This window comes from Cupressus sempervirens, chromosome 2, assembly GCF_028749045.1.
Source record: "Cupressus sempervirens isolate cs-2001-9-10 chromosome 2, ASM2874904v1, whole genome shotgun sequence".
Taxonomy (NCBI): Eukaryota; Viridiplantae; Streptophyta; class Pinopsida; order Cupressales; family Cupressaceae; genus Cupressus; species Cupressus sempervirens.
In genome coordinates, this window is record NC_143119.1 from 695,417,757 (window position 1) to 695,431,267 (window position 13,511).

General features: G+C 34.3%; 1 protein-coding gene across 3 annotated transcripts in view; it reads left to right on the forward strand.

Annotated features, from left to right (window-relative positions):
* Nucleotides 1–1,014: 1,014 nt before the first annotated feature.
* Nucleotides 1,015–13,511, forward strand: part of LOC149575277 (protein RTF1 homolog) — a 28,925-nt gene continuing 16,428 nt past the window's right edge. Inside the window, exon 1 of one of the 3 annotated variants that reach the window (XM_089815069.1) lies at nt 1,015–1,335. The gene's annotated coding sequence lies outside the window, so the exon portion shown is untranslated. The remainder of the gene's footprint in view (nt 1,336–13,511) is intronic. The other 2 variants (XM_089815071.1, XM_089815070.1) reach the window with 2 other exon arrangements.

Genomic DNA, 13,511 nt, shown 5'->3' on the forward strand with positions numbered 1-13,511 from the left:
TATAAATTTGATGTAGATGAATAAATATGATGTAATAAATAAAAAATAAAATATAACTATTTAATTTTAATACATAGTTTATAAAAATCTAATAATAATTTATATATATTTTAAAATTGAATTATTTCTATTTTGTGGTTATTTCTTTAGTATGTTTTTTGATATAAAATATAATTATTAATTTAATATTAAAATATATATTTAACTTTTAAATGTATTTAATCTAAATGATAAACTGTTTAAATAAAAAATAATAATAATAATAAATAATATAATTTAAAAATTGTAACACTTATCAATTATACATATTACAAACACTATTATAAAATATAATTAAAACATAATATTGTTTAATTTATTTTTATAAAACTAAAATAATAGTAATAATTTAACTATTTTTATTAAAAAAGTAAAATTTAAAAAAAAATAAGAAATTCAAATACAAAGATATAACATATTAAAATTATATTAAAAAGACATATATATATATATATATATATATATATATATATATATATATATATATATATATATATATATATATATAATTTGAACTTATGTATTATATGAAGTTTTATGAACAAGTTATATCAAATAGTAAAAAATAAATATCAATGTAAAACTAATAATAAATATATTTAAAATAAAAAATTAAAAATATTTAATAGATTGTGATAATTAATATTGATTAGACATGTGTGAGGTGGAAGATAAAATGATTGAAAAAATAAAATCTTATCAACTTGTCACAAATGTGGAAAAGATAAAGTTATAATTAATACATTCATTAATGTAAGATAAGATGAAGTTGTTAGAAAATATTTGTATTTTAATTGAAGAAAATTAATTTTCTCCCACCAAAAATAGTGTGGACCAATAGAATGGATGAAAAATCTGATTTATAAAATAATAAAAAATTAAAAAAAAATATTTGAAATCTTGTATAATCTTTTAAATTCTTGGATTTGATTGGTTAGTGTTAATCTTATATTTGAATTTGAATTGACATGAATGCATTAGTATTCCTCCTTGGCACAAACTAATAATCCTTGCATTAGGTATGAAACCCTAGGGCTTAGGGCAATTGCAGTTCGAGGGGTTCGAAGGTGAGGAATCGGGAGAGATTCTTGGCAAATAAGGGAATTATGGTCTGCGTGGGGCCTTCAATGACGGGGCAGAGTGGCCGATTAGCGTGTAATTCGTAAGGGCTTGCTCACCAATTTTGGATGGAGAGGAAGAAATCAAATGTCCTTGAGGAGCGGGAAAAGAATTGGAAAACGAAAAGTTGCAGATTATAGAAAGTTGCAGATATTTTTGGGCTTGAAATCCTAACGAGTATGTTCTATTTCATTTCCTCTCTATGAATAACTCCTAAATAAGCTTCTTTGAGATAGTTAATATTTCCAAATGTTTTCAAATTATATAAGTTGAAAAACAAATAGAACAACAGTATAAAATTATCCTTTATTCCTTTTTAAGAGGGGTTGACAAATGTTCAAATGCCCTACCTAGGTATTTTCATTACGTAGTATGGAAACTAAGTTTTAGCTTAGTGTTGTCCATATGCATTGTATTCTGATAGTATTGAAATTTCTCAATCGAACGGTGTCTTGTAGCATTGTAACCCTAGATATGCATTTGTATTCAATTGAATCTTGAGAGGTATCACCGAATAGTACCGTGGACTGTCGTTACCCTGCATATGGATTTGTGTTCAGTTAAATTGAGGGTTGTCTTTGGAAAGTAGGATTGGACTCTTTTTATTTTGCATACATAAGTTCCAAGGTTTTAGCAATCAAATTATCAAAAAAACAAAAAACTCTTGATCACGGTGTTAATCGACCGTACTTTGTTACAACTAGGAGAAGTTTATAAAAGTCTTAGGGCCCGTAATGTGAATTGAAAATTAGAATTTGAAATCGAAATTGGTAATAGGAATGTGTATTCCTATTTTAGCCCCAGAATGGGCATATGTCCCTCCCAAAAAAGCCTGTTATTGGTAGCTATTCCTATTCTTATTTTTCACTTTCGCTTATTTGATTAAAATTTGAAACTTGCAAGAAAAAAATTGAAGATTTGGGATTCGAACACGTAATCTACTGTGCAGAAAATATCTCTGTGGACAACCTAGGTTGGACCGAGGGATGGAAAACAATGGACACAGCGGCTGAAAGAGGAATACGTTGAAGGAGGAATACTTGTTTCTGCAAATTCTCCACAAGGCTGATGGCATCTCCTACAATCAGTGCTTTGTCTATTTGTATCAACACAGAAAAAGATCACAAATCTTAAACCAAATCCGCAAATGGTTGCGGTTTCAAGGGCTCTTGTGTTGCTGCATTTGGTTTTGTTTATATGTTCATTTGATGCTTGTTTATAGTTTGTGGATCGTCAGTCAGATTTTAAATCTGATTGAGTTCCCTAATTATTCTGTCGCCTGTTTTTTAAACCCAAACAAGTTTCAAGGCCTCAAAAGCATCGATTTTTATCTGGCCGATGATCTATGTTTTCAATTTTGAGTTGTTTTATATTTGCCTTGTTTCTCGCAAGGCTACTCTTTTCACTGCTTTTTCACATATTTACATATTTAATCTTGCAATGACTTAGTATTCAGAAGATTTCTTTGGCAATTCATGAGCATGAATTTAGAAGATGTCTTTGGTGATTCATGATATTGTGACAGCTTTTTGACTATCCATGCTGATTAATAGAGTCTGATTGTGTAAACCATACAACATGGGATCACACATTGTGATCAATCTTTAGAATTTCGTAGCTTTAAATATTTTGCATACATTAGCCTAACTGATCGTAAGAAAAAGATCACAGAGCGTTTTTGTAGTTCAAATTTGAATCTACTAAACTCATTCGAAAATTTTGCCCTTGAGATGATGGTACCCATCTCAATGGGAAAACTGCCAGGTTACATTTTTTTCATGTTTTCGTTCCTGGATTTTATTGTGCTTAAAAGGCAACAAGTTTCTGGTTCAATTCCAATTTCTATTTTGTGCAACCAAACAGAGAGAACAAATTTCTATTCCAGAATAACAATTCTAGTATAGCAATTCCCAATTTTCAATTCCTATCCCCGCAAACAAACGGGTGCTTAGTGATCAGGTTTAAACCTGATAATGATGCGGTCCAGAGTCAAGGATCCCATAAAGGGCGATTGATTCTGGCAGATTACAGAAATCAGAAGAAAATAAAATAGATTGCAAATAACAAATTGAGGTTATATTCAAAACTAACAAAATATTCCATGAAGCCCTCAAGGGATTGAGACTTTGCTAACTCCCAAATCATAATAAAAGAGAAATTGTCGACTGAGAAGAAAGAAGAGAGGAGTTATAATCTTTCCTAGTAGAGTGTCCACCCTAGTGTGAATCACTGAAAGAGATGCTACAAAAGATGGCATTAAAATAGTCTAACGGGGTGGTAACCCAGTAGTCAACCCAAAAAAAGGAAGAAAATAAAGTAAATTGCAAATAACAAATTGAGATTTTATTCAAAGCCAACAAAATATTTACTAACAGAAGCCACCCTTACATGAAAATAAGACACACACACAAAGACAACAAAATAACCATCAAAATAATCTGATGGAAATCCACACCAACACCATCTACGGTGGTTAAGACTCCCGATCATTAATGTCAGCACCTATAGAAGATCCTTCTAAATTAGCATGACATCTTTAAATGAGGTCCTTCATACAATAACAGTTAGTCACAGTCCTCTAGTAGCTGCCAAGAAATTAGTCTCATTCTTTTTTTTTTATGACAAAGTTGATTCGGTGCCTCTCAAATTATAGGCCTTGCAGCAAACAAATAAATGAGTGCTGGCCTTCTACTCCAAAATTAGAATTTGCCTCTGCATCAGGTGCCCCAATTTGAAAAAAAATTCATGAGTTGAAAACTCGTGAGCTTTGAAGTGTTCTGGAACTGGAATCCCCTCTTTGGCCATTTCTGATTCCTTATCCAGGTAGCCTTTTCTGTTGCTCTGGCTCTCCACTTGACTAGATATTCTCTGTTTTCTCTATTATGTGTGCTTTTGATTATTCGAAAATCAATAACAGCTTTGAATTCTTTCTTCCCTTTCTCAAACTTTTGCTCCAGCCATTCCCCTCGTTGATACTCAATGCTTTTATCTTTAACTGATTCTCCATGATAAGGTGAAAAATCTGCTACATTAAAAATCAGACAAATATCAATACCTCCTAGAAGTTCAACTTCATAGGCTTCATCTGAAAATTTTGTCAAGATTCTGCTCTTAGTTTCTTCCACTTTAACTTATTGTAAGACACTTTATGTAAATCTTTGGTTTTGTAGATACACTAGCACAAGTTCCTCAATCTGAATTTTTGGTTTCTTCTTTTGTGATCCACATATTCCTTTTATTTTTTTTGTTTTCCCAAATTCGTTCTATTTTTTTGCTGCAATTGATATATGTATTTTGCAAAATCTCTGGCTGTGGCACTTGCTTTGCTGACTGCAGCAACATTGACTTAATTAATGAAAGGAAATTCTGCCTGTGCCAAGATTAGATCCCATTGGGTAGGTGTTATCCAACCAAACATCTTAACAAATTTCCTCGTCTCCTATTCAGGACTTCTGGTTGAACAGCTATTTGTGGATGATAAGCCGAACTGAAATTTAGCACAGTATCTAAGTTCTTCCACAACATATCCAAATGGTGACTTACAAACTATACTTTAAGCTAGATTATTGATTGGTGATATGTGGTTTGTTCATGGAATTGATTGGTATTGGAAAGATCTATGATGATATGTCAATGCTGACATGGAAAGTGAGGTATTACTTGTATTGGTCGAATTGATCAAAGATTCATGAATGCATTCATGTACCTAGGGAAAGGTAACACGTTTTGACTTGTCAAATCGATGCGTAATTTAAGTGTATTGGTGGTGAAAGTTGGAGTGTGTTTTCAACATGTTTGGAGAACTTGTGAGGAGGGAAATTTGAAGTGTTAAGGTGATGGAAAGCCCCTAATTTAGGAAATATATCAACATTGTTTGTGGATGGACCAAGAAGATGCAAAAGAAGAGAAGAAGACATATCATATGTGCGATAGTGATAGATTATTGATCAAGGACAGATAAGAGTTATTTTGCATAGTAGAGGGAGTGTGAGCTTAATTGAATCTGTTCAGGGAAAGTGTTGGTGCTATCAGTTAGATCATTGCACTTCTTGTATCATAACAGTTGCAATAGATCAAACCCCTTAATAGGGTCATACCTAACAGTATGAGTAGGGTCTTTGACAGGATTCAAAGGTCAAAGTCTTTAATAGGGTGACACATTTACTTGTGTTCTAAATCTCTTTGCAGAGTAGTCTTTAACAAGACTTTCGTCCTAACATGGCTAAGATACTCCTAATAGGGTATGCCTTTAACAATGTTGTTGTCCTCGGTGTAATTTGGTGAACATAGGTCGAAGGTTCATAGTGTAGGAACAAAGAAGCTAATTGAATTAGTGTGCTCTAGTGAGACATGATTAGATTGTGTGATTACATGTGTTTGAGTCTTGAGGATGTAGATGAGTATATGTTGTAATCACACACTTCTGGGGAATAGATAAAATAAATTATTAGATTTTGATGATTGATAAAGGAAGCCTTGTAGAATAATGGAGAATAATCGATTAGATTATTGATTGGTGATATGAGGTTTGTTTGTGGAATGGATTTGTATTGGACAAACACATGATGATCTGTGGAAAGTTAAGTATCACTTGTATTGGTTGAATTGATCCAAGATTTACGAAGCATGCATGCAACTAGGGAAAGCTAATGCATTTTGACTTTCTTGTCAAATCCATGCACGATTAAATTGTATTGTTGGTGCAAGGTGGAGATCATTTCCGACATGTTTGGAGGACTTGTAAGGAGGTAAATATAGATTGTTAAGGCAATAGAAAAACCCTAAATTAGGGAATGTATCTACAATAGTTTGTGGATGGAACAAGAAAGTGCAACATAAGAAAAGAAGACAGATCGTATGTGTAATAGTGATAGAGTGTTAATCAAGGAGTGTGTTTCGGGATAAGAATTAGTTTGCATGAAAAGAGGGAGTGTAAGCTTAATTGGATTGTTCAAGCAAAGTGTAGGTGTTGTCTGTTGAATCATTGTATTTGTTGTATCATAAGAATTGTAGTAGACCAATTCTCATAACAATGTCATACCTAACAGTATGAGCAAGATCTTTGACAAGATTTAAAGGTCAAAGCCTTTAATAGGGTGACACATTTACATGTGTTCTAAATCTCTTAGCAAAATAGTCTTTAACATGACTTTCTAGCCCCTAATAGGGCTAAGATACTCCTAACAAGGTATGCCTTTAACAAGGTTATTGTAATTGGTCCTAATAGGCCATGCTTCATAGAGCTAAGTAAAATATTGTGGGTTCCATTCTTGCATATTCCTTTCTATCCTTCCATGGTTGTAAGATATATTCCGTTTTGTACATACCCCACCACATGGTTGCATGACCCTAATTCTGGAACAAATAAGTTTTATTTGTAGTGTTCTAGTGATTCATAATGAAAATATACTTTTATCTCTACAGTCCACTCTATGAGTTCCTCACCATTCAAGGTCTCATTGTAACAAGGTGTATTCAATTTGTGTTTATTCCCAATCTTTGAAATGGCTCTAAGAAGTTTGGTTTCCATCGAACATTCCACTTCTTTATGTCCTTGAACTTTTTGAGTTGCTTTTCCCTCTTCATTAGTTACCTGTACAAGATGAACTCCCCTCCTTTTGGTGGTTTCTATAGCAGCTAATCTTGTTAGCACCTCCATCATTCCTTGAGCTAATTGTGCAGTTCTGGATGCTTCACCTGACACCACCTACTTCTACCCTACATAAGATCCATTTGTATCCACTATTTCTTCAAACATTTAGCATAACTTTTTACTCCAACAAAAGAAACCTTTAGTTTGGGTGCAACTTTTAATACAGTCAAGAGCCAAGGACTCAATGAAGGGCAATTGACTCTGGTAACTTACAAAACTTAGATGAAAATAATTGAATGTGTCATATTGGCTATTGGAAGGTGGATTTCAAGATTTGGTTTGCTGCCAAGTCAAATTCGGTTTGGATTTACTCTAAATTCTGCCACATTTAGGTAAATTAGCACTAAATTCTCTCAAAACGAGCCTGCAAGATTTTTTTGACTATTTTGGAAGACTTCTGATTTGAACAAAGGAACCCAAAATGAATTTGAGGTGAATTCGATTGAAAACGTCATTTCCATTGACTTTTTCATAAAGTTTTTTGGCCAGCTTAGGTCTATAATGATAAACAGCAATAAACAAAAATAGGTACAAAAGATCCAATGACTTTATCCGTGGAAAGTCCTCGAACCAAAGGGAAAAAACTAGACACACCATAAAAATATCCCTTTTATTAATAATAGAAGTTAAATACATTTCTTTTGCAATATCACACAAAACAATCATATATATACATGTATGTATGTATGTATGTATGTATTAAATTGAGAGACTCATCATATTACAAGTAAAGGTCTCTTCAGTTTCCAAAAGCAAGTCTCTTCATATTTCCAAACACATGACTTTTGGCATGTCACATGTGTCTTCATATGAAGAGACACCTAGGACACATTGAATGTCACATTGTGTTCACTTAATATGACAAATATTATTGTAAATATCTTCTCTAGCTGTTGTTGCAATACAAATGTATTGTTCCAATTTGGACATATAGCAAAATCAGAGATAAAGATCTCTATCACAGCTGCAACCTTCAACAGTCACTCTTAGCAAGAGAGATATCTTTAATATGGCAGGCACACATAGTTGCAACCAACGATGTCAATAATAAATTCTCATCACATAGATTCTCATTAAAAACATTGTTATCTCAGCATAATTTTGTTCACCATAGCTCCTTCACTTCATAAGAGCATAAAGTTAAAGTCATGGAGTCACTGTAACATGCTAAAATTTTATAATAAATAAACATTTGGAAATACTTCAAATAACATACATTTCAATGTAAAATGAAAAGCAGTTATAACTAACTACATGCTAATATTTTATAATAAATAAACATCTGAAAAATACTTCAAATAACATTCTTTTCAACGTAACATGAAAGGCAGTTATAACTAACTATGCAGTTATCTATTTCCTTTTATTTATATAGCAAGTAAATGATTAACTAATCTAACGGCTTTAGTCTATCTACATGGAAAATAACCATTTCATCTATCTAAAATTCTTAACTGAAATTAAAGGAGATAAAGTACTCGTTTTATAGATGATTGCAAGTAATATTGACTTTGAGTTGTACACGCCTTGGTTATCGGAGGAGAGGAGAAGTATTGCTGTTGGGCTTAACCTCCCAACTGTAGACCCTTAAGTATCCCCATAGCATCTTTATTGAGAAAGGCCCTCCCTACCCTGGGAGCGAGGCTTGGAGCACTAGTGTCCAGTCACTGAGCATCTTGGTGGTGGTTGGCTATTTAGCTAACGAGGCTATAGACATCTTCCATTAACCCATCTTGTAATTATTAGCACTCTAACCTCTAGTGATCACAACAACAAGCATGCCACTAACGTACCTTGGCCAAGGATTTGTGAGGGCACTGTGTACCTGATCACCCACCACTCGACTTGACAACAAGGCTAAATTAAGGACTACCATGACCTGACATGTTTCTTTCATTAATATAACTTTCTTATTTGAGTGACTGATATTTTCTTATTTTATCATGCAAGAGTACTCTTTTTTCCACACCATTCATCTCGACTTTACTGTTCTTCTAGGATGATTATATGGGTAATAGTAATCACAACTAAAATATCTGCCAATCTGGGCTTGGCTTATTAAAGAAAATGTGAATTTATATTTACATTGTAGGGCCAATTCTTTTGCCTTTTGGGCTTTGACACAGTTAAAAGGCATCTAAAAATGTTTATGCTTACATATACAAAGCTAGTATATCCGCCAACCTGGCGGTGATAACACAAGTGACAGTTTCTTTAACTTATTCAAGGATCAACTATTTTGGCTTGCTAAACACAATGGTATAAAAGTATGTTCTTACAATATCATGTCCTTCCAGACAGAGAATGCTCATTGCAGGAACATATGGCATGATGCTTTTGTATGAGTCTGCTCTGTTTGAACTATACTTAAATATTGCTTTCACAAAAAAAGAAGTATGCATTTGATTCAGTTTTGTGGTATATGAAATAAAGAGATCATCGATTCATTTTCAATCAATAATAAAAGATAGGCAAATCTTTGTTGCTTCACTCAAGCATTTTGATCTGTGTAGATTATATACAGATACATATGCAAAAATCAATAACATAACTTGGTATGGTTGGTTTTGCCAATTATGTGTGGCTTCTACTGTGTGTGTAAATGGCCTTTTCCAAAAGGCTTCAAGCTTCAATGAATGTCTACACATTGGCTAAGAACTTGTAAAAGAGAAGAAGTTGCGTCAGGAATGATGAATTAATTGTAGAAGAAAAATGGAGTGTAGAGCAGAGTTTGGGAATAATGGAATCATAATGTCCCCGATTTGCAAGATGAGAATGATATAAACAATCAAGAGCCATTACATGAAACACAGCTTAGTTACAAGCAAGATAAAAGGTGGCATGAGTTACAAGAATCTGCGATCATAAGCTCATGTAGTAATATTAAAATTGATTATATTGCTGACCCAAAAATAATAAGGTAATTAAAGGCCGATGAGAGCAATATAGACTTCGTGGCTGCTCAAAGAGAATAAATTATTGTGAAGAAATATTACTTAGTACATTAGTGTCATTTGCCATTGGTGCAGGGCACCTAGGTGACATGATAGGTTGTTTGATCAACTTGAAGGAGGCTCATGATGGAACATGGGGTGATGATCCACCTCATTAATATGTTGGTTTTTGCTTGTTTGTAATAAGGTTGATCCTTTTGTGAGGTCAAGGAACTTAAGGTGTCTATATAAGCCTAAGTTCACTTAGTCCTAAGGATCTTGGTTTTGGTTGTTTTAGCTAATAAAATAGCTCTAGGTGTGTTTTATGAGTCATTACACCCTATTAGGGTCCTAACGGTTGCAAGTGTCCAAGTAATTAAGTTCTAGGAGGCAATAGTTGAAAAATTACTTTTTTGCAGGAAAAGTTGTTGACAACTTTTTGACATTATTGACAACTTTTGCAAAAATGTTGCAACTGGTCTTGTAATTGCACCAACCACCCAAGTATCGGTTGGAAGTGATGTATTTGGATTCTAACACCCTCAAGGAAGTCAGAGGTGTGATGTGGTGTACATTCAAGCATTTTTGCATAAGGAATATATGGATTTTCTAAGCATTTCTCTGTTGTACGGAATTGTATGGATTGGGGGATCAAATCTAGTTGCATGATTTGTTAGGTCTCTGAGCCTTGGTTACATTGCACTTGATTTCATATTGATTGGTTCAGTCTAAAGCAAGTTATAGCATTTTTACAGTAGGCAGGTTTGCAAACCCTGAAATTGAGGGTTTCCAAGAAGATGTGGCCCTAACTTGCAATTGCACGGTTGTTTTTTCATGGCCTTTTGGAATTTGCAAGGTTAGGACATGTACTTTAAGATTCCTAAGTGGTGGATTTTGCTCAGAGAGTTCAAGGGTCAAATGAACGTGCCATAGGCTGAATATTGTTATGTATTCAATCAAGAAAGTGCTGATTTTGTGGATAGGGCTTGAAATGAGGCCATAGAACTTGGTGAGTGGTCATTTCTTGGTGAAATAAGTCAGGTAAAGCCTTTTGCAACAACTAACCAAACCTAGGTACCCATATTTGTTCATTACCAAGTATTTCTTGCTTGATTTGGCCAATTAGGCCTGTGAGGCTTGTGTAGGTTCATGGGTGCTTGAGTAGGTTGGGAAGTTGGTGTTTGGCGGATTGAAGGAACTTCCAAAAGGGTATCTAAAACCCTAGTTTGTTTACCAAGTTCTGTAGGAAAAGTCCAAGTTACTGTCCTAAAACCAGTAAAAAAGGCTACAAGGGGAATTAGGCCTCTTAAGAACAATTTTGCATAGTAGGAGTTGGGGAAGCCAAATAATTGTAGAAATCCAATCCTTGAGTGTCCCTTAGAATGTTCCAAGTTTGAGTTGGGTCCAAGGAATAATTTGAAGACCATTTCCCAGTTTGTGCTCATTTTCCCATTATTGGTCTTTAGAATCACTAAGAGAAAAAGTTGCTTTGAAGGCTGGAAGATCGAATAGAGGGTTGTGACCTTTTGATAGGTTGTTAAAAGAAGTCTTTAAGGGCCTTAGAAGAGTTGATAAGATAGAGTTACCTTAAGGTGTTGAAGTTTGTGGTCTCACTAGGCTTTTGGTGTGAGCACTCTGCATCAGCGACCTATCTATACTTGTGTACGTATGTACACATACATGGCATTTTTAACTACGTATTTATCATATGCGTCATATATAATGTGGACACATATACACATGTCTACTCCACGCATACACACACACATATACAAGCATAGGTAAGTGATATGACGCTAATGTAGTAAGCATGGCAATCATCACAAGAAGTTCTGAGATCATCACATAACAAAAGGTATTTCAATTTAATTAAATGTTTAGTGTTTTCTTATTAGTGCACTATTATTGACCAAGTAGCTCATGGTAGTCCCTAACTTACTTTTGATTGCCTAGTCATTTTACCCTTAGCCTTGGTGGTTAGGTTTCATACATGTTGACTCCTAGACGAAGTGATACCCCTCGCCAAACTCCTGTCTTGGCAATGCTTCCCCCCTTTGACGTACTCTTGCTAGCAGAAAATCTTTCACAATAGTATCATATTCTTAAAAATTATTCAAAATTATTTTAGCAAGCTTTTAATCATAAATAATAATGGTTAAGTACGATTCCACTTTTCATGAAAGGATAACCACTTCCCAATATTTCAAAATAGTAGTATAACAATATCTTAAGTAATAACTAATAACTAACATGTCATCTTCACATGAAATCCTAATGATTAACCATCTTACTATTTCACATGATTGATAACCAATTTAATTGTCAACTGACTTCACATGAAAGGCACAACGACTATATGAGTAGTTTAAAAATAAAGCAAAAATTGGGATGTAACAATCTCACACATGACTTCCACCATGCCTACTTGCTGAGGGTGGAAAGGGCTTTCACTTCGGACTTCTCCCAGAGAAGAATACATTTTCACCATGCCCACTCATAGAGGGTGAATCAAGGGCTGTCACTTCAGAATTCTCCTAGAGAAGAATGAATTTTCACCATGCCTACTCGCTAAGGGTGGATTAAGGGCATTTCCACCATGCCAACTTGTAGAGGGTGGAACAAGGAATTTCACCTCGAACTTCTCTTACAGAGAAGAACTCATTAACAATATGAAAAAGATTGATTGAGATTCTCTCTTAATAGAGACTCCCTCTCAGCAGTAGTAACATTCATTGTTTATGATTACCAAAAACATAGAGCTGATTCCAAGTTGACCAAGCGAGGAGCTTTGGCAATCACACAACCACATAAGCTTGCAAGGAATTAGACACCTCCCTCTGTTACATAACCTCCCTTTAAAGCTGAATAGTCTCCCTTTGAGAATCATTTCGTGTATATGATCTTCCTCTTTTAATGAAAATATGTATCATCGATTCAGTTCCATGGCTGCAAGTAGTGTCCCCATGTTGACTTTACATATAAGCTCTCATGATCTCATTGCTTCTTGATCCATCCGGTAACTAAGAGATTAATAATAATGGAGAGAAATATAGAGATCAATGCTAAAAGCATATACTATTCCTAGTGATACAATGATCCATATTACAAGATATAGTTATAGAATACTTATCTCTTTATACACAGTGATCTCTATTAACAATATGTAACAATAAACATAGACCAGTATTCATATGATGATCATAGCACTTGCTAAACTCCTGTTTTTCCGATTCTAAATGAATTTCATTATCATCTTGCTTTTCCTTGTATTTGTCCTTTGTTGTCTGAATTGCTTCAAGCTTTGCAGTGGCCAATGCAATCTCCAGATCAATACACTTTAATTTGAAATTTCTCTCTGCAACAATCTTTTCATTCATTTGCTCGTACAATTGGCTTCCTTTCCTTGGATTTGGCCTTGGTAAATTGCAATGCTTCAAGCTTGTTAGCAATCGATTCAAAATATCCCTTGCACAGCGGCTTCCCTTCCTTAGCTCTCTCTCTCTCTCTCTCTCTCTCTCTCTCTCTCTCTCTCTCGCATGTGATTGGTTTCAACATCAGCAGCAAAAACTGGAGTAAAAGAGGCGCACCCCTTATCAATGCCAATTCCTCTGACATTAGTCTCAATTGGCCATTGTAAGTAATGTTATCAATGCATTCATCCTCAATTGTCATCCCACCTCTGTCAGTGTCAATGGCAAAGCCTTTGTCGGATTGTCCTCAAGTGCAGAATATTGAAGAACTCTATCTGACCAAATTCACTAGCTGAT